The sequence below is a fragment of the Falco peregrinus genome, chromosome 1 (assembly GCF_023634155.1).
Source record: "Falco peregrinus isolate bFalPer1 chromosome 1, bFalPer1.pri, whole genome shotgun sequence".
NCBI classification, from domain to species: Eukaryota; Metazoa; Chordata; class Aves; order Falconiformes; family Falconidae; genus Falco; species Falco peregrinus.
Genome location: NC_073721.1, coordinates 103,798,551 through 103,819,992, shown reverse-complemented (window position 1 = coordinate 103,819,992; position 21,442 = coordinate 103,798,551).

The window sequence follows — 21,442 nt, the reverse complement described above, 5'->3', positions numbered from 1 at the left end:
TTTTTGTTATTTTGTTATGCATGAGTTTTTTCTTTCCTTTCAGTGGTGTGTTTAAGAATGAGCTTTGATATTTTAGAAAAAAACCACAGTGTCATAGAATCACAGAACGGTTTGGGTGGGAAGGGAGCTTTACAGCCCATCTATTCCATGCCCCCTGCAGCTAGCGGGGACATCTTCAACTTATCAGGTTGCTCAGAGCCCCATCCAACCTGGCCTTGAATGTTTCCAGGGATGGAGTATCCATCACCGCTCTGGGCAACCCGTGCCAGTGTCTCACCACCCTCATCATAAAAAATTCCTTCTTTATATCTAGTCTGAATCAACCCTTTTTTAGTTTAAAACTATTGTCCCTTGTCCTATTGCAACAGGCCCTGCTAAAAAGTCTGTCCCATCTTTCTTATAAGACCCATTTAAGAATTGAAATTAAGGTGTCCCCAGTGCCTTCTCTTCCCCAGGATGGACAACCCCAACTCTTTCAGCTTTTCCTCATAGGAGAGGTGCTCCATCCCTCTAACCATTTTCATGGTCTCCTCAGGACCTGCTCCAACAGATCCATGCCTTTCTGTGCTGAAGACCCCAGAGCTGGACACAGTAGTGCAGGTGGGGTCTCACCAGAGTGGAGCAGAGGTGGAGGATCACCTCTCTCGACCTACTGACCATGCTACTTTTGATACAGCCCACAATACAGTTGGTTTTCTGGGCTGCAAGAGCACATTGCCAGGTCACGTCCAGCTTTTCATCCAGCAATACCCCACACAGGGCTGCTCTCAATCCATTCATCACCCAGTCTGTACTGATACTGGTACCTACCCTGACCCACATACAGGATCTTGCACTTGGCCTTGTTGAACTTCATGAGGTTCATATGGGCCCACTTCTCAAGCCTGTCCAGGTCCTTCTGGATGGCATCCCTTCCATCCAGCCTGTCGACCACACCACTCATCTTGGTGTTGTTGGCAGACTTGCTGGGAGTGCACTTGATCCCACTGTCCATGTCATTAATAAAGATATCAAACGGTACTGGCCCCAGTGCAAACCCCTGAGGGGCACTACTTGTCACCTATCTCCATCTGAACATTAAGCCATTGACCACATCCACTAAACAGTCCATCCATCAAATCCATCTCTCTCCAGTTTAGAGAAGGATGTTGGGGGGACCATATCAAAGGCCTTACAGAGCTCCAGATAGACAACATCTAGCTCTTCCCTTGTCTACTGTCACAGCACTCTCAAAACTAGCCAGCTGCAACAAGGTCTCCTACCATCACATACCAACAGACTCTTCACACCAGTCCCTCTGCTGCCTTCTCCTGGTCTCTCCTCACCCAGAGCACACTCTCTTCCCTTTCCAGATTTCTCTTCATTGGCTGCTTAATCACTTAACAGAACCAGCCACAGCTGCACCTTATCCACATCAGCCAACCCACCACCCCTGAAGCCAGCCCACAGCTGTATGTTATCAATGATAATTAACCTGCCTTCATTCCTCTACAATTCCCCCCTTTCTTTTCTTTTTTCTTTTCTTTTTTCTTTTCTTTTTTCTTTTCTTTTTTCTTTTCTTTTTTCTTTTCTTTTTTCTTTTCTTTTTTTTTTTTCTTTTTTCTTTTCTTTTTTAACATTTCATAGCTTAGGTATTTAACAATAATCGTAACCTTTTTACAAATAAACTTTTCATACAGTCCTCTATAGTCTACTGCTGTAGTTACTCCATCATAGAAGGCCACTAGGTTGGTCAGGCAGGACTTGACCTTGGTGAAGCCATGGTGGCTCTCTCAAATCACCATTCTGTCCTCCATGTGCCTCAGCATACCTTCTAGGAGGATCTGTTCCATGATCTTCCCAGGCACAGAGGTGAGGCTGACAGGTCAGTAGTTCCCAGGGTCCTCCTCTCTGCCCTTGTTAAAAATGGGTGCAATATTTCCCTTTTTCCGGTCACCAAGGACTTCACCTGACTGCCATGATTTTCTAAATATGGAGATTGGCTTGGCATCTACATGAGCCACTTGCCTCCGGACTCTGGGATGCATCTCAACAGGTCCCATAGAAGACCTTCTCTTACAGCAGGAGGGACCTTGTTCCCCCAGTCCCTGTCATGTGGTCCATCCATTTGAGAGGTGTGGGAAGAGAGGTTGCCAGTGAAAACTGAGCCAATAATGACCTCCTAACACTTACCATATCTGCTTGGTGCAGATACGTCAGTACTTGCTCATATTGATAAAAGGGGATCATTCCAGTATCTCAAATTTATATAGTTCACATGCCCAACTTTATAAAAGAAAGGCAGAGTCCTCCTGATGTTCCTGACAACTGCTGGAAAATGTACAGCTAATTTAGGCACAAAAACTTGGAGATGGGTTTAATTAAACCAAGAAAGAAGCTTCAGGTTTTTGTTATAATCTAGTCATTGTTTTCTTAGCCATGAGAAGGACACCAACTGCAACAATCCAGCATACTTCTCCTTAAAACCAGACTGATACTCAAAGAGTGTTAAGAAAAGGAGTGGAAATATCTAGGACGACTGGATTAGGGAGAACTTCAGGTAGGCTGAGTATAATTTAAAGTAACTCTCTGTGCTTTGGATGCTTTCAAAAACTAAAAAGCCTACACTGTGTTCAGCGATATTCATTTCAGCCCTTGGAGACTGACTTCATAGCGCAATGAAAACGTCACTGGAGCTGCTGTTTTCTCCATCATTACATGGTGATAAGCATAGTAGGAAAGAGTCAAAAATTCTGAAATTCTTTCCATTTCACAAACTTTGCAAATGGACTGATTTATTTGTGATGAGGTGGGGGGAAATCCTTTCTTTTAAGGAGAAAAGCACACAAACAACAATCTATTGGAGAAATACAGAAAGAATTTCTGATAGACATTTCAGTAAAATCTTGTGAGCCATTCACAAAAGAAAATCTTCCTTAAATAACAGCTTGATTATAATTAGAGGAGTCTGGCATTTTCCAAATTTCCTCCTTGAGAGACTGAGGCTAAAACATTCTGACTGTCAGATGGGGAAAATGCAATCTTAGACAGGGGTTTGACTGTAGACCTTGTGTCCATTCTCCCACGTTGCTGCTTCACCTATAAAATCTGATAAAGAATACACTAAGACGGGCAGGTGGTGTAGGAGGACATGGTCATGGTCACACCATGACACAGCCTTTCCTGGGGTCCTCCCTAATGGCTTTGGAGGCTACCATGGCACTGGGTGCACAAACAAGGGAAACTCTCCCTCCATGTGGGGCTCACAAAGAACAGTGGAGCTGCAGGTGAGGGAAGATGAGGTCCTTGGGTACCCACATGCAGGAGAAGGCAAAGCCACTAGCCTGGGGCAGCAAAACACCCTTCAACTTGCTCTCCAGTTCACACCCACACCCAGTTAGAGAGCAGGACTGGATCCGTGGGGAGAGATCACAGTTCTACCTTAGAGTCCTCCAGTGGGTTACTTGTGCTCAGGAACACTTACACTACTTTTGAGCAGCCTCCTCACTGCAAGGAAAAGGTTTAGACTTACTTCTGCGCAGCTTCTACCTCTTCACCTCCTTCCCTAGCACCCCTTGGCTATGTGTCACAACACTCTCATCCCAGACCAGCCCTCCAAGCACACCGGGGTTACTGTCTGTTTTCACTGGAGGTAATGAGATTTCTTTCTGAAAGAAGAAAATGGCTTGTCAGCTCAGGACCTGACAATATCTGTTTAGCTCCAGAATGAATATAAGTCACTTCAGTGATATCAGCAAGAATGCCATTTTCTGACAACGCAGACTAAGAACAATCATTTCAATTACAGACAAAAAGGCTGTTGCCACCTAAAATCAGATGTCAATCTACTCAAGTACAAATTGGCTTTCTTTGACACAATAATTATGACTGGCTCAATAATACATCAACACTGGCTAGCAAATGGCACGTTGAGCACGGGTCAGCGCTACCCTGCTTGGGATCATCCGGCTTAGAAAACCTCTGGTGATTTATGTTGTCATCGCACACAGCGCTTCGGTCGGGGCAGATTTACATAGCGGCTTTGAAGGCTTGAGCCACCTGTGTCGGCAGAGCAGGCACCGTGGCAGGCTGGTTGGGGTTGCATTTGCTCTGGGGCTGGCCCCTGGGTTTGGACCTGCCTTGAGCAGGGCACTACCAGATGATGCTGGGATGGCAACGCACGGCAGAAGCACTTGCTGTCTAAGGATGATGCCAAAGCGGCACAGAGTAACTGCTCAGAGACGAATTTTGTCTTTAAGCAGCAAAGGTATTTATTTTGTGCAACATTGGGGAGCTAGCCAATTTGCACCGGACAAACTAGATCCCAAGTTTTCAGTGAAAAGTCAGGTAATTTATACAGTTTTCATGAAAGGTTACAATATCTTTACATACATATTCATTTGATTTCGACATCTAATCATTCTATTCATAATAGGTGGGATCTAGGTGGAGTAAACCTTTCAACTTTCTTTGTTCAACAATTTCCTGACTCATGGTCACCTTATCTCCTTCAGGTGCCCACCTTATCTTTTCTAATTATTCAGAGTACATTCCTAACATCTTCAGTGGAACCTTTTCTAATTATTCAGAGTACATTCCTTTCTCAACACAAACAGAGCATCACCCAGAGCATTGTACCAAACTCATCCTGACCAATCTTTTTAAGACGTTGCTCTGTTTCAGGATGGGATTGATTTTATGAAACCTCAGACATTTGAAGGTAGACTTTTAAACTAAACCCATTGTCTCAGCTTCCTCCATGGTCAACACTGTGAGACACACACCCCAAAAGACAACTACATCTATCTGAGGTGCCTGAGACGCACAAGAAAATGTCAATGTAGCTGGGCTTGAGTATAACAGAATTCACACCATTTTGTGCTGTAAACTTCATTTTGCATAAATAATATCACATGCTGCAGTGTCTCTCTCTCTCTCATGCTCCCTTTTAATCAGTGACACAAAGAAAGGTGTATTAAATTAGGCCCTTGATTACTGTGAATGGGATAGTGTAAACAAATAGGCACAAAACAATGCCAAACACTGCTGCGATAGATATGCTGCCAAGCAAAAGAAAAGGAGCTCAAGATGCAGAATTTCATCAGAGGAGAAGTTAAACAGAAAAGTAAACATAAACCAGCTTGGATTCCTACACAACAAAGACATTTAAATGTGGTCAGTTAGATGATAATGATATTGCAGTTTGGAAGCAAAGCCCAAATACAATGAGAAGCTGAGCACAAGCAAGAAAAACCATCCTGTAGATCACAGGAATGCCCCTTCTCTTGAAACTGGAAGCCTGGCTAGGAGGTCAGGGACAAGAAACTGCTTGTGCTGTATGTGAATTTGGTTTAATCCAGTTGTAAACCAGTAGGTCACATATAACCACCATGATCAGGGTTCCTAGTAATGTCTTGTGTATATGCATCTACACTTGTTGGTACAACAGTAAGCTGGAAGGAACCACCTTTGAATGTGTCTTTTCACCACCTCTTGTAGGACATCCCAGATGAACAACACAGGCCAGACATCAAAGTATCCTTCATCTGGCTGATGAGATATAAGCCACCCTCAAGTCAATCCTTTGCTTGACGAATTGCATCATCACCATCCCCTTACCAGACAGGTACTGTTTAAAAGTTTCAGTGTTCTCATCCACTTTGCCTTAACCTCAACAGAGCTAGAAAAAGCATCTTGCAAAATTATAGCTGGAAGGACTCCTCCCAGTCCTTCTGAACCCAAGGATCGTGTACCCATGAAGGACTGACTCTTGTGTGCACAGAGTTGTTTGTACACATCTTTGTTTCAGACTCAAACAGATATTTAGTCCCAAAAAATTACTCACAGCCGTGATGAACAAACTGTGAACTCTCTCATGCTAAGTGTAAGGGATGCTTTTACTTCTGATAAATTTATCTGCACACTCATGAATCAGATCCTAGGAAAACTCTCTGTCAACAGGGATAAAGTATTTGTAGAGACTGTACATGTGCATTAAATTAAATACAGCCATTTAAAAATCCCCTCTGAGAGCTACCGCTTTTCAACACACATGTTGAAGTGGAAAACACCTTTGAGCTACCCTAGGGCTAACCCTCAAAATCCACCATCCCCACTGTACCCAGGCACGTCTCATCCCATTTTCCCTGTTTTTTTCTCGGGATGCAGTAAATGGCTATTGGCTGCAGCACCAAACCACCCCCTGTCATGCGGACCACTACTGCCAGCTGATGGTCTGCAAACTTGCACCCAGCTGCCCGAGGATGCCCTGGCACCATTTCTCACACCTAAGCCTTGGAGCCTGGGCCCACCCAGTCTTCGGGAAGAGGTGGAAATGTTTTATTTGTCTGCACAGGATGCATCGTTTGAATCACAATCCACACTGAGGCAAGGTTTGTATTCAAAGATTTGCTCACAACTGGATTTTTTTGAAGATCTATTATTTGGATCAAGCCAGGCTGTGCTTCTTTAATGTTCTTCCATCACGGTCTGCTGCTGTATCCATTAGTTACACCAAGACAAAAATACAAATGGATGCAGTAGCAGAAATCATGTTATACAGTCAAATCTTTTTACACAAATAAGTTCCCCACACCCAGGTGGATTTGCTCTGAAGATATTAGCTGGTTACTTCTGAGGACGTTTCTGGAAGCCAGGAATTGCAGATCTTTGCAATACCCTTTGAGGAGCAGGCTCATTATTCTTTCCCAAAAAAAGCCCTATGTGTGTGTCTACATGTGTGTGTCTGTGTGAAGGAACAATTTATCTGGATGACTAAAATCCCAATATGAGTTGACAAGGCATTGACTGCTTGTGTATTTAAAACCATGACAACCCTGACATTTTATAAGTTTTTTGCTCCGGGCATAGGATAATTTACATTACAATTTTAATATTTTGAGAAAAAAAGGCCTGAGAGGTTTTCCTGCTCAATTGCTTTGTTCAAAGTATCTCAGAAAAACTTGATGGGCTGTGATCATATTTCTTCTTGGGCCAAAGCCCAACCAGAACTTAATTTGGCTACTGCCGTAAAAGGTAATAAAGAACCATTTCCATAAATACATTAGCAACAGAAGGAGGGCTAAGGAGAATCTCCATCCTTTATTGGATGCAGGAGGAAACAGAGTGACAAAGGATGAGGAAAATGCTGAGGTACTTAATGCTTTCTTTCCCTCCATCTTTAATAGTAAGACCAGTAATTGTCGGGGTACGCAGCCCCCTGAGCTGGAAGACGGGGACAGGGAGCAGAGTGAAACCTCCATAATCCAAGTGGAAATGGTCAGTGACCTGCTACGCCACTGAGACACACACAGTCTCTGAGGCCTGATGGGATCCACCCAGAGGTACCAAGGGAGCTGGCAGAAGTGCTCACTGAGCCACTCCACCATTTATCAGCAGTCCTGGCTAACTGGGGAGGTCCCAGTTGACTGGAAGTCAGCCAATGTGCCGTCCATCTATAAGAAGGGCTGAAAGGAGGATCCGGGAAACTACAGGCCTATCAGTCTGACCTCTGTGCTGGGGAAGGTTATGGAGCAAATCATCTTGGAGGCCAACACACAGCACATATGGGACAACCGGTGATCAGGTGCAGTCAGCATGGGTTTATGAAAGGCACATCCTGCTTGACTGACCTGATCTCCTTCCTACGGCAAGGTGGCTCAGTGAGTGAGGGAAGGCTGTGGATGCTGTCTACCTGGACTTTAGTAAAGGCTTAAAAACTGTTTCCCACCTCATTCTCCTGGAGAAACTGGCTGCTCATGGCTTGGACAGGCATACTCTTCACTGGGTAAAAAACTGGCTGACGGTTGAGCCCAAAGAGTGGTGGTGGATGGAATTCAATCCAGCTGGTGGCCAGTCACAAACGGTGTTCCCCACAGCTCAGTGCTGAGGCCAGACCTGTTTAATATCTTTATCAGTGATCTGGACGAGGGGGTGGGGTGCACCCCCAGTCAGTTTGCAGATGACACCAGGCTGGGCAGTGCTGCCCTGCTGGGGGGCAGGGGGCTCTGCAGGGGGGCTGGGCAGGCTGGGCTGATGGGCTGAGGCCAGGTGTGTGAGGTTCAACACGGCTCAGTGCCGGGTCCTGCCCGTGGGTCACACCAGCCCCAGGCAGCGCTGCGGGCTGGGGCAGGGGGCTGGGAACTGCCCGGCGGGGAAGGGCCCGGGGGGCTGCTCAATGGCCGGCTGGGCAGGAGCCAGCAGGGTGCCCAGGTGGCCAAGGAGGCCAACACACCCTGGCTGGTGCCAGGAACAGTGTGGCCAGCAGGGCCAGGGCAGAGCCCGTCCCCTGTGCTGGGCACTGGTGCGACCGCCCCTCGAACCCTGTGTGCAGCTCTGGGCCCCTCACGCCAAGAGGGACGCTGAGGGGCTGGAGCGTGTCCAGAGCCGGGCAGGGGCTGGGGAAGGGGCTGGGGCACAAGGCTGATGGGGGGCGGCTGGGGCAGCTGGGGGGTCAGCCTGGAGAAAAGGAGGCTCGGGGGGGACCTTATTGCTCCCTACAGCTGCCTGAAAGGAGGTGGTAGCAAGGGGGGAAGTCAGTCTTTCAGATAACAAGCGCTATGTCAGGAGAAAACAGCCTCAAGTCGTGCCAGGGCAGGTTTAGACTGGATATTAGGGAAAAATTCTTCACCAAAAGGGTTGTCAAGCACCGGCACAGGCTGCCCAGGAAGATGGTGGAGGCACCATCCCTGGGGGTGTTTAAAAGATGTGTAGCTGTGGTGCTTTGGGACAGGGCTTAGTTGTGGCCCTGGCAGCGCTGCGTTAATGGTTGCTCATGATGATCTGAAAGGACTTTTCCAACCTAAACAATTCTATTATTTTATGATCAAGCTTCTGTTTTGCAAGACAATGGAATGAACTTTGTTCTTGGCTCATGATGCAGTTCCCCACCCTCTTAATGACTGATTGGTCTGGAATTAATATTTGTACCTTGTTTGGCCTTACAGATGTGACCTTGCTGCAAAATTCAGCTGATCTGATTAACTACAAATTTAATGTGCCTAGAGATGAGCTTCCAGCAGAGCTTGCAGGAGTCGTAAGCTCTTCAAGGCTCAGCTTTCTCACAGGTCTGCACAGCACCAGATGCAATGAGCCCTTTATCCCGAGGGGTGCCTCTGGCACAACCTCACTCAATGCACTAATAAACATACAGCTCAAAAAGGACTGTTCCATGTAAGTCTTGGCACTGGCACTTTTCCTCCCTCCTGCTGCAAAACTACAGAGCTGGTGACCTGCACAAGTGCGCTGGCGTAACATGTTGGGAGTAAACAAGTATTGCACAGAAGAGAACAGCTCATGAGGACTGGTTTTATACAGACTTACTTCCTCTGGGACTACCCTCTCCCATGCAACATAACCATGTCATCTCCTGCACCATGGCCGCGTTGCTGCAGGCAGCGGGGAGCTGGCAGCCCCCATCTGCTGCTGAGCCAAGCCATGGGCTGTACCTGGGCTGCACCTGCCCATCCTCCCAGCCCCTGTCAGAAATGGAGTGCTGGATTTTTTATCATTATAGACATTTTTATACGTTTTGCACATTTCTGGGTGTTGAACTGGAGCACTTAAAGTCAGCTCAGGCACCTCTGCCATGCACTGTAGCAGGACATGTAGACATACACCCACGAGGTTCAGTGGGGCTGAGACCTCAACAGTAGCAGAAACACCACAGAGCAGGGTGTGGGAACCACATTACACCCCACAGCTTCAGCGCACACCCAGCTTCAGATACTACATATCATGTTCTAATTTCTTCATTCAGTTTTTAATAATAAACAGATTTCAGAAGGATGCACCTACAAGTTTGCTCCATCTAGTAGAAAACCTGCGATGGGCTGCTCTCACTCTGTGTTTGTGTTGTACATTCCTGTCAGCATAATGAGGATGTGAAGACAATGAAAGATGCAGCACCAGGATTAAACACATCTTTAGAAAACAACACTGGCTTTGTGAAGGGATACAGGAAAAACAGACCCAACCTAACCTTTTGGAACACATTAGTTTTATCTGCTGTGATACCAGACACAGAAACCTGCCGAGTGTTAGGGCTTTTGGTTACTTATTATACTGTGAAAGATCTGGAAATGGCATTGAACCAAACATTAGAAAAAAACACTGAAATAATGGATCAAGGACTTGCTGTGCAGTTACATTTATGATGAAAGTCAAACGAGCAGTGGGCAGTTTTGTGGCATGCATGGATCTCAAGAACATCTGGGGAAAAAAAGGACATTTTTCACCTGGCATTGATAAAAAGCAATGGGAGCAAAGACTGGAACAAAGTAATTCTCTAAATAGAAGGTTCCAGCTGGATCCTTACTAATAGCATGAGACAATATTCATGTTCTACATCATAAATATATGAAATTTTTACATTCCCACTCCTGTCCAGTTGTCCTCCCCCAGGTCATCTCCAAGGGCTGTTGCTGCCCTCTGCATTGGTGTCACCAGGACTCACTGCGGGGGAATCAGGCTGGAGGCTGCATATGGTACCATCCAACTCAACCAACTAAAACAAACACCAATGAAATAAACCAGCATCTTGAAAAGTAATTTGAAATCCGCAGTAATATCTGCTTCAAGCAAATAAAAGCAGATTAAAGAAAATGAGATATTTCAGAAATGCCATGACTATACAACCCAGCCAATGCATTCTGAAGACAACAGCTCCATGAGAAAATTCATCACCATTGGCCCTCCACTGGCATGAGAGCAGAAGAACAAGTTCAACAGCATCAGCATGAAATCGCTCACTGAGAGCCAGAGACCCTCCCTCCACAGCACCCTGCTCCGAGATGCAGGGAGCTGCGCCAAAGCATCCGTGCAACCCAACATCAGCTATCGAGATAGGACCACGGGTCCTCAAAATCTTGGCCACAATCTGGCTCTGAAGACATAGCAAAACTCCTCAGTGGGTATTTTGATTCTTAAAGTGCTTCCAGAAATATGATCCCAAACTGGAACACAGCCCAGCAATTGCTGTGGCAGACAACTTGGCACGGTGGCTGCTGCCCGACTGAGCCCAAGCACAAATTAACAAAAAGTGTGTGTGTGTGTGTGGGTGTGTGTGTGGAAGTTACAACCGGAGAGAAAAGCCTGGCATAGAATGCTGAATATTAGTAGAAATGACACCAAAAAGGGCAATAAAAGCTATAAATGGGAAACAGCAACAGGAAGGCTGTGCCTGTCCACAACATGCATAAATGCTGGAAGTGGCATCTGTAGGCTTGAGGTTGCCAAACCTGCCCAAGTCTCTCACAGTGGTGATCCAGTATTCCTAGCACTGGGAGAGAAGGCTTAGGCAGAATGCCGTAACAGCTGATTTGCTGCCAATGGCCTGGAGAGATGATCCAAAGATTTTGCCAGCAGTGTGACTTTTAGCATCAGTTGCAGACACAATTTCTGGTAGCAGGTCTGTTGTGAGTGTGACCTGGGCTGAATATGACTGAGCTCCTGTGCCTGGGGTCATTTGGTGACCTGTGCAAATACGTATCAGTTTCAGCAAGGCAATGGGCATCTCCATTACAATAAAATAAATTATTTTTAGTGTCTTTGTCCTGCCTCTTGCTGTAGCGTTGGGAACACCCTGCTGTTCACAGGGAGCAGAGGCAGAGCCTAACAGTCCCTCTATTTCAATGAGACAAATTATGTAAATGACAATATGCATATTCAACAAATGAACAAACTAAGTCAATGGCTTCTCTGCAGGAATCATCCCAAAATTTAGATGTTCGCTTTTCCCTGGGAACGTTCCTTCAGAGCAGATGGGGATGATAGTATGGTCACGCTGTGTGGAAGGAGAGACCCACAGGAAAAGGCTGGTCTTGGCCATGCGCTATGAATAAGGCGTAAAAACCCTACTGGAAAGAGAAAGGAAGCAAAATAGCAGGAGTGAATAAAATGAATGAAACGCAGCTCTGTGATTTTTCACACAGTGGTTATTTCTGTAGCATGCTGCATTTGATCGAGTGCCATATTTCATATCTGCAAGCCACTTCAGCAGGACCAAAGTGCTCCAGCCTCCTCGCACAGCCCCCAGAGCAGCCACATCCCACAGCTGTGGGGAAACTCTGGAGCATCTCAAGGTTTTGAAACTTAGCTCAGCTCCTCCTCCATGAGAAACCCAGGTTTCTGCAGGGAAGAACAGCTGGCATAAGTGAATCACCCCAAATAAATGGAAAAACTTTATTTTGGCAGAAAGTGGAAAAACTGCGTCTGACTGGAGTCCTCTATTTTGCCAGCAGTGCTTCTAAGGAAAGCACCACAACGCTGTGCACATTGGGCATGCTGTGCAAGCTGGGCATGTTGGTGTTGGCCCTTCAGAGCCATTACTTTCCCAGGTGAGTTCCTTGAGGAACAGCCAGGTTCTTGCAACATGCTTTGATTTTTTTTCTCACCTGCATGTAGGAACAGATACACATCTTCAGAAACGATAATCACATTCAAAAACAAATAACCACTGAGTGTTACAGCCACTATAGCTACTTTTGGCTGACCAAGGCAGCAAACCCCCCTTTATTTTCTATGGCATTGCACCATTTCTGAAGGTCTCAGAAAAGCAGAGAGTTGTCAGGAGATGAGGATCTCCTCATCTGGGTTCTGGTGGGAATTCAGGGTTAAAAATAAAAATTAAAGTTTGGGAAAGAGCTGAGAAATTATCTTTTCAGTAAGATATCGGGCTGCTCATGTCACGGAACATCTTGTTGTTAGCAGAGTTCCTCTGGGCTCTGTTCGAAGCCCTTTTTTATTTTCTATACAAACGAGCTAGACCTACACTTCTAGAGAGTCAATTTGCATTTTTATGGGGATGAAGCCATTTTGTATGCCAGTGGGCCTTCTCCGAATAGCACTCTGGTTACTTTTTAAAAGGCATTTAACATAATGAAGGGTAGATTGCTGAATATTAAGCCACTGAGTTTAGCAAAGGAAATGTCAGAGAGTGCATTTCATCTAGATGCATTAAAAATGGCAAATAGCGTACCATCCAGTTCCTTATCAAACAAATACACGCCATTTTCCCTTCAAATACGCAGAATACACAGCCAGGTTTCCAAATTTCAGCCTTTGCAGTGTTGGGGTGTATCAACGTCCCCGCAGAGCAAGAGCTCGCCAGCTCCAGACACCCTCTGTATAAATAAAATGCGGTGGTATTTAAAGAGGGACAAGAAGCAGTGAGTAGAAGGGTGGGGATGCACCGTAAACTAACGCTCAGCAGTTTGGCAGCTGAGTCTCCCACAGCCCTTTCATCCTGAGGGGTAGTTGCCTGGACATCTTCAGTGTTGTCCCAGACCACTGGAGAAAGCACGTCCAGGGTCTCCAAGGATGTGTCTTTCAAGCACCTCCAGTGATTAACCTTGTGTATATATATATTGCACACAATAATGTGCTGCACTATTTCAGTGAGCTAATTGACTATAAAAGCAGAGACTAGTTCAGTCTTTACACTTAAATTGCTATTGCTCATCAAACTTTTGATCTTTTTAAATAAAGAGCAGTTACTAAAGCCTTTAAGAAAAAATAAATGCCACCTATAAAATTCCCTCAACATTCTTTAATGTAGAAAAAAAAATTAAGGATTAATGATCAGTATTCTGGACAAAATGCCTAAGTGGGCTGACAGGTAACAACAGTTTCTCAGCGTTCAAATCCAAATGAGCTGATATCCTGAAAGAAGAAGAAACAAAAAGACTCTATTCTTAAGCAGAAAGTATTTTTTAGAAGTGTCAAGAAAGCACCGCAAAATGCAAATACTGCAGATTCCCATGATCCCGGTACTGAGCAGCTCGGTCTGGCACTAGTAACAGGCTGCTGCGCTGCCGTGGGCGAAGCGTAGGAAAGGGCCAGATCCCCTCCTCACCATCCTCAGAAAGCTTGAAGAAAAGAGCCTGCTCACAGAGGAGAGCAGTGAGCAGCAGTGCTGCACAGAGACCCTGGGAGCAGAGCCCACGGTGCCTGCTTGGGTGCCCACTCTGCTGCACCCCCAGTTACAGCAAAGCGCTGGTGTCCTAGCTCATCACCTCTTTTGTTCTTTACCTTCCTTTGTGGGAAGACACTGGAATGCATTTTCTGCATCCATCAGCTCCTGTTTCAATTCGATGGCAAAAATCAGATGATCACATCTTCCTCAGTGCTCTCATATATTTCCATCAACTTCAGCAGAACCGGTCCGGATTTACCCCAGGGCAGAGGAGACACAGACCGTACCAACAGGCTCCTTTTCTGCTGTGTAGCTCAAGGGGATTTAAAACCTGGCAAGCAAAAGTGGGGATGTTTTCCTCCTGTTCATTGTATCTTACTCCCATGCTGTCACCTAAGACGCACAGTGCCTCAGCTCTGCAATCCGCTCTGAGCAGGCACACATGGATCCCAACCCGGACCCCGGGCCAAAGCATCGCTGCGTGTAAGCCAGATCACACCAGCCCCTGTATTTCCCAGGTTCAGCAGCACAAATAAGCTGCACTTCACACCTAGAAACATTAATTCGTACAATGAAATCATTAGAGATGCAAGATGAGAGGCACTGGGAAGAACTGAGGTACATCAGCAGAGAGCGGAGAGCAGCACGAGCCAGAGCTCGGTGTTGTTTGCAGCTCTGGCCGGGCACATAACGCGGTGGAGTGGCACAACCCTCTGGCAGAAGCAGGTAACACGTACATCACTTTCTTCTGGGTGGGACTGCTGGGATGGCACGGTGCAAACAGGAGGCTGAAGGGAGCCCCCAGAGTGCATCGCCTCTGGGGAGTCAGGTGCTGCCTGTCGGAGATAAAACGGGCAGGAGGGACCGAGTATTTGGTAGGTAAATATTGCTGCAGAAACACCTTCTGGTGGTGCAGACCAGACTAATACGTGCAACAGGCATTTATCAACTGCATGGATGGTTCACTCATGCGCCAAAATGCCCTCAGGGAACAGACTGTAATAACAAAGTAAACCTTCATTCTTTTAAATTAGCATTGCAGGTTGTACTGTGCAGGGTTAAGCTGGACATGGCATCGCTTGCTTCAAGGAATGCTAGAGGTGAACGAGTGCCTCGCTGGGAGAAGATCACTCCTTGCAGTGGGACGGGATGAAAGCTGCATAACCTGTGGGGTTAACAGGTGCACAGGGATCGACATAGCCCTCTTGGAACAGAACAAAAAAAAAGTCTGAGTTCTTATAAAATTGCCAGGAAGTGTTTGCAGAAGTTTGCTTGCTGTTCTTGCTGTGCTTTGTTTTGGTGGTGGTTCGGTGTTGTTTTTTTTTAATTAAAGAATTTGGGCTGTTGCACAAGGCAAATTGGGTGAGACTAGGAGGACCAGCAGCTCCGTTCCTGCACAGGTCAGCCTCAGCCAGACACCTGCCCCATGGTCAGCCTTAAAGCTGACCCAGCCCCTCGTAAAATACAAAGCAGCCATGTCAGGAGCAAACTGGGTGGGTTTCCTAGAGTTTACACTAGGTTTTCTTCAAGTGGAGAGGTCCAGCTCTGGGATTTGGTGGAGTAGATCTGGTGCATGTGCCCAGGCCAGGGAGGGAAAGGCCACTGCTATTTCCAGCGGAACAGCAAATGCAGGGATGTGCAGTGATGAGGCAAAAGCTGGTACTCAGTGTACCTCACAGGCATGAAAAGCTTAGCAGCCACAATTTACTATGCTTTGCACTTCCACCCTCACTGCTGTAAAGCATGGGAACTTTATAATGAATGAAGTCCTCTCCAGGCTGCTGCAAACATCACCGCCATGCCACGACATAGTTGATGCGTTGCAGCGCTTCCCGACAGCCCCTACCACAGTCTGCCTCACACCCAACCTCAGCTAATGGCGTGGACACCAAGGAGACATGAACAAATCTCCGAGTGGGAAGGCAGCCCACACCAGAGCTCATTAAAGGAAAGCCTAATTGGCAACATCAGCTTTGCAGCAGGCTTTGACGTATTGCAGGAGCTCAGGGAGGCTGAAGGGTGGGATCCCATGGAAAGGAGGTGGGCGCTTCCCAGTGAAGGCTGTCTTCTCAACACTGATCCCCTCCCCGCCTCTGACAGCAGTTTTCAGGGTGGAACAGCTGTGGTCCCGTGCTCAGGGTAGCGCTGGGAAAGCAGAAAGTGAAGGACTGATGCGCAGTGTTAATATTATACACCACCAAGCAGCGGACACGGGCCAGGGCAGGAGCAAAGGAGACCAAGTGGACATGGGAAGCATGGAAAAGAGGAGCTGAGTGCTGGCTTCCACCACAACACCCAGCAGGGTCCCATTATCCCGGCTTTCCTTTACATGGACATCTAAGCTGAGCAAGACAGATAAAAAATATCCTCTTTTCAGCCAGAATTCGATCGAGTTCAACTTGACTCAAAGGACAGCCTCAGCCACATCCCAAAAATGCTTATATTGCATACCCCAGAAATATAAGTGCCATTAAACTGAGCAGGTTTTGGCAGCCAGGAGGCTGATGCCCAGAGACAGGGAGACCACCAAAGATGTTCAGAGAGGCAGAAACTCAGAGGTGGAAGGAGATGGCTGATTGCAGGGATTCGGTGAGGCGGCACCGCATGCTGCTCCCCCAGCCACCGTCATGAGGGACCCTGAGAGCTGCGGGAGGAGGGGGATGCAGAGCTGGCCTGGGGACTGCTGCTTGCCCAGAAGATGCCACCACTGACAAACCGCAGCTTTGCAAAAGTGTTGCCTTTCCGTGCATTTTGGTAGACCGCTTGTTAATTCTCCTTTCTAATGCAGATCAATGAGCACTACTTTTTCTGCTCTGATGTGTTAATTTCTAGAAAACAGACAAAAGTCTATTTAATTTAAACTCCAGACTTGGTGGATAACTTCTCCACAAGAACTGAAGAAGGAATAAGAACACAACAGGAAGCTTCGGGGGGCCCAAAGGTTGTTTGTTTATCTTTGAACTTTGTGCCAAAACAATAAAACACAATTATTCTAATTTTTGCATGCAATTTCCAGCATTGTAAATCCTTTATGTAAGAATACATCAAAACCCTTCTGCCTGCCAATCCCCTCTGTTGCTAAGGAACAAGCAGGCAGAAACCCTGAGCTGGGAGACTTGAAAGTCCTCATTAAAAGGCTTTGTGCATCACTATCAGTGAAATGCTAATTCAGTAAGGCTGATTGATACCCCTGTGTTATCAGGTTCCAGCGATGAGGAAGCCGGTCTGGCTCACCTTCAGTCACTCTTGTTAACAGCAAAAAAAGATTTCTCACTTAAGCAAGTGGAAACATTTTAATCCTAAAAAGCAAGCAAAGTTTTCATGTTCAGCATACTTCATTTCTGCCCAGTGTGCACAAGGCTTGGGAAATTATTTACATACATTTAAAATTCACTTAGCAACCCAGGCTGCATCACTTAATTAAAATGTTTCCAGTCGTATAATCATAGGACATCGTTTTGAGCATCCTACCAGGCTGATCAGCACTGACTTGGAAGGAAAGCTGCTGATCCAGACAGAAACTTTTTGCCAAGACCATGTCTCCTTCCTCCAAGGCTCCCAGTCTCAACGTCATTGTAAAATCAATGTTGTTCACCCATTATTAATTTTTACTTCAATCTCACACCTCTCCTGGAATGGGGCTTTGTATGCACAAACGTTGCCATGTTACAAGAAACAGTATTTTAGCCTTTTTGTTAAACCTCCTCCTCCGCTTTAAATCCAGACGGGACTTGGATTGTTGCACTGTTAAAGTAAAAATATACGTGTATCAGGGAAACACTATTTAAAACCAATTGTTCTGCAGAGCAGAGGAGGGAGGTGCAGGGTTATGCTTTCTATGCTCACTTAAGGAAAAGACAATTTACCCCAAGTGCTCATATAAGGGACTTCTTTCTTCCCCACTATAAAAATGAAGGAGCTGCAGCAAGTGGTTTGCAAGCCCAGATACTCCACTAAGCCAGGATTTATAAGATTTCACATCCTTTTCCACCTCCTTTTGAAGCAGGCAGTGACAGTCACCCTACCCCTCCACAAGTGACAGCAGCAAATCATGACCAGACTGTGCGCAATTGGTCACCCCCTTATTAATTTGTAAAGCTAAATTAGGAAGGGAACACTTTGCAGTTTAATCAAAGCTACAACACCACGATTAATGCACTGAAAGGTTGGAAGGGGTTGACCCAGAAATGAATTCCCAACAGAACAGGCACAGCTTCACACCAAAATTAAATGGAGGGACGTGTCAGGGGGAGGAAACAAGCATATTCGAAAGACCTCAGGGACCCTTTTACACCAATGAGGTAAAGAATTTCACAGCGATGTAGCCAAACAACCCATATTTCACTATCATGCCCCGAGCAGAGGAAGTTATTGTTTGATCTAGGTTTTAAATGAAGCCATTATTTGACTCTGCTCTCAGTGAAAGCGGAGCATTATAGAGCAATTTATCCAGGATTTTCTCAGGCAGTTCAGTTCATCCAGCAAACCCCACAGCCATCCCTGCATCCCATCTCTGGGCAGCACAAGCCCTCTCCTGCCACATCGAGATCGGCATCAGACACACCAGCTTTCTCAGGGACATATCCCTTATTAAAGGAGCAGCAAATCCATGAACAAGTCACCTTTCTCCCCTGCCAAGCCCTGGTTTCCATTGCAGTAATGTTGTCCAAGTTCTCACCAAACCTCTCATAGGAGCTCACTGCTATCTGTGGGACATGCACATGCTATATGAGGTTACGTAGGGGGTTGGTTTCTAATTCTACTTGGGGTTTTGGTGATGGGGAATTAACTATGAGCTGGCCATGTTAGAAGTGGTCCTTAGACCAGCCCAAATCACCTTGTGTCATCCTTTTCTAGGAGGCATTTAAGATGGAATTGAGTTGGGAAGGGTGATTGTTTACTGCAATCCATCAGAGAACCGCTGCGATGCTGCCATACCCCAGAGGATGTTGAGGACCCACTTGGCAAGGGGAGGACAAGTGTCCCTGTGGCAAAGCTGCTGGAAAACATTTGTCCTGGCTTTCAGCATCACCCAGGGAGCCTTCTCCATCCCACTGTGAGCGCTTTCCACTGATTTGCATCCAGCCAATGCAGGAAATTTGCAGTTCCCACTGGAGTTTGGGTAATCAGAGTTGTGTCAAGTTGTGAGTGTTGTCCAGATGATGCCCAAACCTCCTTCTCCCCCCACAGCTGCCCCCCATCCAAACTCCTGTAGCAGCACCCAGGAGACCTGCGTCACCCCCAGCATAAAGAGGAGGGGAAGGAGTCCCGGCACCGCACTGCTTTAAACTGTTAAGGTTTATTAATATTGCTATTTACCCTGGGTTTTTCCATCACCAGTTCATGCAAAAAGATTAATATTTACCTTGGTGTAAACCCCAGAAAGCTGTTTATATAGCTCTTAATGCACAGCAACAGTTCAGCTGGGAACTCTGATCTCCGGCACTGTGCATATATATCTGGGCTGTTCTCCATACACCCAGTGACAGTAGTTTGAAAGGAACAATTAAAAAAAAATTTCAGAGGCAAATATTAACCGCCAACAGCTTGCCAGAGTTGTCTGCTGGAGCTGCAAGTGCCACAGAGCAAATCGCTCATTAGCAACACGCACAAAAGGAGGGTTTATTTGAGGCAATTAAATAACAACAGCGGTTGTGCAGCTCAGGGCCTTGAAATACATTTAATTAAACGTTTTTATGGATAAGGAAAAATCAGGTCAAGCAAACACAGGCACAATTCAGAACTGTTACCAGATTTTTGAAGTTTCTCAGCGACCCACTTTTTTGCAGCTCAGACTTGTTGAACAGTTCTTGGAGCATTTGGCTGCGGGAGAACAAGAGGGAACTGGGGAACTCCATTCATATTTTTTCCCTATTAAACTGATACATAATTTTGAAATCACTCTATTTGCAACAGAAGAGTTAGAAAACAGTTTTGTGAATTTTTATGAACCCCCAGGACACAGACACAGCAAGAAACCCACCCAGAGACCCTACACATGGCAGGTGCCTCACAGACATCACCCCAAGTTCTTCCAGGTGTAGAAAACTCTTTGCTGAGGACACAAATACTGTCAAATCCCTCAACCTGCAGTTGGGCCAAACTGCATCATTCAGAGAGCCAGCATATGTCTGATCTGATTTTAAGGCTTCAGGTAACGATGCATTTACCACTTCCCTTACAAACTGATCCATATGATTGATTACTCCCATTTTTAACCGTTGTCTCCTAACACCAGGTTCAATTTATGTAACTTCAGCTTCCACCTACCAGAACATGCCACATTCCTCCCATCAAAATGAAGAAGTAACGTCATTAGACATGAAGGTACATTAAAATGCCATCAAGTGAATAGCCTCGCTGATGAAGGCATTTTGCTATGTTGTTTCCCTTTGCAGCGGCACTGGGAAGCCCTTGTATGCAGCAAAGAAACTCAAATACTTCTGGAGGCTGCAATGAGGCTCATGCAGAGGCACCCCAAAAGGCTGCAGCCTTGGAAGCTGCACCACAGCGATCTGCCTTGAGGTGGATTAACAGGACGCAATGCTGCATTAACCTGGCGCTGCAGTTTCAGGAGCAGCTTCCTGCATGAAATGTCTTTTTATGTTCTCATTTTTCCCTCTTGACCCGTTTCTCAGAATAAAGCATCTAGCACTTGCTAATGCCTGAGCTGTGGCATGGCAAAAATGTCTTTACGGAAAGGGTGGCCAAGCACCGACACAGGCTGCCCAGGGAGGCGGTGGAGGCACCATCCCTGGGGGTGTTTAAAAAACACGTAGACATGGTGCTTTGGGACAGGGTTTAGTGGTGGGCTTGGCAGTGCTGGGTTAACAGTTGGACTCGATGATCTGAAAGGTCTTTTCCAACCAAAATGATTCTGTGATTCTATGACCTTCGGTCTGGCCCTGCTGGTCTGATTCCTAAGGACTTGCTCAGGCACGCAGAAATATGTGGATATATATGAGAAATGCAGTGCACTTCTTTTTGAAACCGGGAAAATATAGTCAAACAAAAATATAGTGATTGATCCAAACTTCCACAGGGAAAAAAAAAAAAAAAAAAAAAAAAAAAAAAGAAGCATGTTCACTAACATAGGACCATCAAGGGATTGCCTTGTAAATGCTGAAGCCCAGCTAGCTGTGAGTCTCTGCAGCAATCTACCCTCAATACCTCAGCTGAGAAAAATTCACGTAATATGTTAATATTATAAGAAGATTAACATATCTACTAACCAGGTCAAAATCCCAGGAAATAAATGTCTGTCGCCTAATTGCAGTGACTCTGAATCAAATACAAAGACTAAAACCAGCCTGTGCACAGGGTCTCCAAGGGACCATACTCCCTCCCCTCCCCCAAACTAAACAAGTTCAACTTTCAGCATTATCACGCATCTTTCTTGAGTATCCTAGGGGGTAGAGGGAAAACCTAAAACTGTAATCATAAACAGACTCAAACACCAGATCTGAATTCCCTCTGCATTTCCCTCCTTACATCAGCTCACCATGAACCTACAGATTAAGAAACCTGCTTTGGAAAGAAATACAAAAATAC